Below are 6099 nucleotides of genomic sequence, written 5' to 3' on the forward strand. Positions count from 1 at the left end.
AAGTCCTGGAACTCCTTCAAAGCTTAAAAATTGAGAGAGATATGCCTTGTTAAAGTTGGGTAATTTTGGAGGCAAAATGTGAAATAAAAGAGGTTCAAATTGGAATTTTTTGCAAATGGGCCTAACGTTTTATAACTTAATTTTGGTCCACAAGTTATCCAAGTCACCATTTGCATTTTCCACGAATTATAGGATTTTATTTGATTTTATATGATTTTTTATTCATTTAAATGGTGATTAAAAGTTATATAAATCAAGTAGAAATCAAATATTTGATTGGGGGGCCTCATAATGACCAAATTCAATCAACAATTACATCATATTTCAATCAAATTTCGTGATTAATGTTAATTGGACAAGATTGAAGAAAATTGGATCAAAATAGAAAGTTCCATAAATCAAATTTTCACAAATTCTCCATGATTGATATAAAAATATTCTTGGGCCAAATCTTTAACCTAATAGCTCTATTATAAATATAGAACATAACACAATGCATTAGGGGTTGGAATTTTTGGAAAAGGAGACATATTCAAGAAGCAAAAAGTCATCAAGAACTTGAAATCGGTTTTGAAGAATTAAGGCGTTTCAAAGAGATGTGAAGCTTGCAAAACGTTCATTAGATCATCCTCAAGCTATCTGGATTGTTGCGCTACATCAACACCCCCAGAATCATCTCCATGTAGGCCAAGGTAAGTCTCTTTAAACTTGAACTCGATTACGATAATTCATGCATCTCCATTGAATTTTGTTTGCATATTATGAATCCTCAGCCTAGCCACATTCAACAAAAGTCTGGTTTTTTTATTTATTTTGTTTATATTATTAATTTAATTATAACTAACTTAATATATTTTACTATATTATAATTTTATTTTGAATTAAATTAATAATAAAATTAATATTAAGATTTTATTTATTATTCGTTTCGATCGAATTAATCGGTCGCGATGGTTAATAATCAATTATTTAATTAATAAATTCAAATAAGGCTTATTTTGCTAAAGGGTTTTAACCAATTCTATTGGTTACGATGATTAGCAGTTTTTATCAATTCGTTATTATTTTTAATCAAATCTATTGATTATGAAGAGTAACTATAATTAATAATCCATTTAAAATACAATTAATTTGTTAATGGTTATAATCGAATCAATCGATTAGGACAGTTAACAATCCTTCGCTAATTTATTAATTGTTTTAATCAACTCAATTGATTGCGATGGTTAATAATAAAATAATTCAATTCCCAAAACAATTAAATAATTTAAATTATTTAAAATACACACATTTGCTATTCGTGATAATTGAATCTATCGATTGTAGTGGTTAGCAATCCTCCCTTCAATATGTTAGCCATGGTAATCAAACATATTGATTATCACAACTAACGGTAACATATTAACATCAGGGTTGTACGCCCAAATCCTAAAACACTTCCCAAACCTTTTCAAATTCCTAGTACCAAACTACAGATTATCATAGGCCATTCAAAAAGCCTTTGAAGCAATTTCCAACCATATCAAATCAAATTCCAAATTCTAAGGCGTACAACCCTGTCCCCGAACTACGTAGACTCTGATCCTCCATAAGGAGGTACGTAGGCACTTGGTAACAAGGCGAGTCCCCTTCCCAAATATCCTAATCAGGTTTGAATCGTACCGTTCGCCCTTTTTATTTCCTTAGCTATTAAACCTTAACAATTTTAGCCATAAATCTTAACCTTAAACTCAAAACCTTAGGAAAGGGTTGAGGGTGCCTAACACCTTCCCTCGACCTGATTATAATAATCTTACCCCGATCTCTTAACTGCGTAAGGTTTCCTATTCGCCTTGGTAGAATAGGTGGCGACTCTAAAAGTCTTATTTTTAAGGCAGGTTGCTACATTGTGCTGATTGATAAAAACTGTTATCCACCAACTTTGTGAGAAACTATCTATATGCACTCAAAATTTTGCTTCACATCCAGACCGAGTATTAGGTGTACGCTCACGCTAACGATTTCCTATTGTTAAACCTCTATCCTCCCTGAACCTCTGTTTGTGACAAACAAATGTCCTCTGTAATATTTCTCCTTTCTTGCTTCAAGGAATCTTGCTCTTGCAAACTGTAAACTCGTTCGTTTTAGCATACTGGTTGTAGAACGGATAAGCCATGTTCAGGCTTGAAAATTGATTTTTTCTTGTCTCATGGGGACTTAATATTTTCATGTCCATACTAAGAATATCCTCCATACTATCAATATTTATCAATATTTATAATATTTTCAATAGATTCTCCATCCTCAGCACTAATATCATCAACAGTAGTCTCACCTGTTTCATTAACAACTTCTGTAGACACGTCTTCTAGTCCCTATCACAATAAACAACGTAGTTTTAACATAAGTACTAAAGTACACTAATACAAATATTTGAAAATTTCTCCTTTTACCTCCATATCACCTATAACTATTCGACAAATGGTACCGATGCTCTTTCTTCATTTCCTGCACCAATTAACTATTCGACAAATGGTACCGATGCTCTAATTCACGTTATTTTATAGGAAAAATTATAAATATATATACTCAAGCATATTTGGCTAGCTAAATAACAATTTTAGAAGAACAAAATCTCTATAAAAATTGCTCTTCTGTTTGACACTCAGATGTAACCTAATTAATTATATCATATCAAATTATTAACTTCATTTAAATGGTGATTAAAAGTTATATAAATCAAGTAGAAATCAAATATTTGATTGGGGGGCCTCATAATGACCAAATTCAATCAACAATTACATCATATTTCAATCAAATTTCGTGATTAATGTTAATTGGACAAGATTGAAGAAAATTGGATCAAAATAGAAAGTTCCATAAATCAAATTTTCACAAATTCTCCATGATTGATATAAAAATATTCTTGGGCCAAATCTTTAACCTAATTGCTCTATTATAAATATAGAACATAACACAATGCATTAGGGGTTGGAATTTCTGGAAAAGGAGACATATTCAAGAAGCAAATATTCATCAAGAACTTGAAATCGGTTTTGAAGAATTAAGGCGTTTCAAAGAGATGTGAAGCTTGCAAAACGTTCATTGGATCATCCTGAAGCTATCTGGATTGTTGCGCTACATCAACACCCCCAGAATCATCTCCATGTAGGCCAAGATAAGTCTCTTTAAACTTGAACCCGATTACGATAATTCATGCATCTCCATTGAATTTTGGTTGCATATTATGAATCCTCAGCCTAGCCACATTCAACAAAAGTCTGGTTTTCTTTATTTATTTTGTTTATATTATTAATATAATTATAACTAACTTAATATATTTTACTATATTATAATTTTATTTTGAATTAAATTAATAATAATATTAATATTAAGATTTTATTTATTATTCGTTTCGATCGAATTAATCGGTCGCGATGGTTAATAATCAATTATTTAATTAATAAATTCAAATAAGGCTTATTTTGCTAAAGGGTTTTAACCAATTCTATTGGTTACGATGATTAGCAGTTTTCATCAATTCGTTATTATTTTTAATCAAATCTATTGATAATGAGGAGTAACTATAATTAATAATCCATTTAAAATACAATTAATTTGTTAATGGTTATAATCGAATCAATCGATTAGGACAGTTAACAATCCTTCGCTAATTTATTATTCGTTTTAATCAACTCAATTGATTGCGATGGTTAATAATAAAATAATTCAATTCCCAAAACAATTAAATTATTTAAATTATTTAAAATACACACATTTGCTATTCGTGATAATCGAATCTATCGATTATAGTGGTTAGCAATCCTCCCTTCAATCCGTTAGCCATGGTAATCAAACATATTGATTATCACAACTAACGGTAACATATTAACATCAGGGTTGTACGCCCAAATCCTAAAACACTTCCCAAACCTTTTCAAATTCCTAGTACCAAACTATAGATTATCATAGGCCATTCAAAAAGCCTTTGAAGCAATTTCCAACCATATCAAATCAAATTCCAAATTCTAAGGCGTACAACCCTGTCCCCGAACTACGTAGACTCTGATCCTCCATAAGGAGGTACGTAGGCACTTGGTAACAAGGCGAGTCCCCTTCCCAAAAATCCTAATCAGGTTTGAATCTTACCGTTCGCCCTTTTTATTTCCTTAGCTATTAAACCTTAACAATTTTAGCCATAAATCTTAACCTTAAACTCAAAACCTTAGGAAAGGGTTGAGGGTGCCTAACACCTTCCCTCGACCTGATTATAATAATCTTACCCCGATCTCTTAACTGCGTAAGGTTTCCTATTCGCCTTGGTAGAATAGGTGGCGACTCTAAAAGTCTTATTTTTAAGGCAGGTTGCTACATTGTGCTGATCGATAAAAACTGTTATCCACCAACTTTGTGAGAAACTATCTATATGCACTCAAAATTTTGCTTCACATCCAGACCGAGTATTAGGTTTACGCTCACGCTAACGATTTCCTATTGTTAAACCTCTATCCTCCCTGAACCTCTATTTGTGACAAACAAATGTCCTCTGTAATATTTCTCCTTTCTTGCTTCAAGGAATCTTGCTCTTGCAAACTGTAAACTCGTTCGTTTTAGCATACTGGTTGTAGAACGGATAAGCCATGTTCAGGCTTGAAAATTGATTTTTTCTTGTCTCATGGGGACTTAATATTTTCATGTCCATACTAAGAATATCCTCCATACTATCAATATTTATCAATATTTATAATATTTTCAATAGATTCTCCATCCTCAGCCTTAATATCATCAACAGTAGTCTCACCTGTTTCATTAACAACTTCTGTAGACACGTCTTCTAGTCCCTATCACAATAAACAACGTAGTTTTAACATAAGTACTAAAGTACACTAATACAAATATTTGAAAATTTCTCCTTTTACCTCCATATCACCTATAACTATTCGACAAATGGTACCGATGCTCTTTCTTCATTTCCTGCACCAATTAACTATTCGACAAATGGTACCGATGCTCTAATTCACGTTATTTTATAGGAAAAATTACAAATATATATACTCAAGCATATTTGGCTAGCTAAATAACAATTTTAGAAGAACAAAATCTCTATAAAAATTGCTCTTCTGTTTGACACTCAGATGTAACCTAATTAATTATATCATATCAAATTATTAACATGTTTAACATAACCAATAATTCACCACGAAATTTCAAATCTAAATTCAACAAAGAAAACCCTAAATCAAAGTCAGAACAATTCTCTGACCATAAACTCCCATATCAATAGTTAACAATTCTCCTCGTCGGAAGAAAACCAGAAAAACCGATAAAATAAAATAGTTAATAAACCAAAAAAGCTTACCCTGACAATAATATAAGAGGTTGGAATAAGGCCAAACAATGTTGCGAAATCCCAACTATAGCCCAACAAAGAAAACCCTAAATCAAAGTCAAATTCAAGAGGAATTTCCAGTCGAAAGAAAACCAGTAAAAACAGGAGTATCAAAATATTTCGATTGAAGAAACTTACCAAACCAGAAAATTGAACGACAATTAAAACCCTTGCTCGGAAAACACCGATAAGAGATTGAAATCGCTAGAAAAACTGAAACTGGTCGGGGAAGAAAGCAACTGAAAGAGATGAATGAGAATTTGGGATTAAGAATTTGGTGTTGCTTTATAAAACGCCAATTATCAAACTATGGAAATTGGACATGGTGTACTTTGCTTCTAACGGTGACCGCCGGAAAAAATGACAGGAAAAATTAAGAAACATGGAGAGATGGAAAGATAGATATACAAAAATACTGCAGATATTTTAGAATTGTACGAAACACAAATCGTACCAAAAGTAAAAATATTGTTGACATCATAAAAAAAACTTTTGACATTATGTAAAAAAAATCACCTATAGCTAATTTTACATATTCTCAAGTGTATCATAATGGATCTTAAACATTCATTTAATCCTATGGCTATTTTTAGAGGCCGGTGAGGGACTTAATTGAACCCTCACCTTAGACATAACCTTAGTAATTTACATTTAATTACAATAAATGCTATTATAAATTATGAAGTCCTTTTTTTTTAATGAAGATTCATTTTGGTCCCTCGCAAATATTA

The sequence above is a fragment of the Vicia villosa genome, linkage group LG3 (assembly GCF_029867415.1).
Source record: "Vicia villosa cultivar HV-30 ecotype Madison, WI linkage group LG3, Vvil1.0, whole genome shotgun sequence".
Taxonomy (NCBI): domain Eukaryota; kingdom Viridiplantae; phylum Streptophyta; class Magnoliopsida; order Fabales; family Fabaceae; genus Vicia; species Vicia villosa.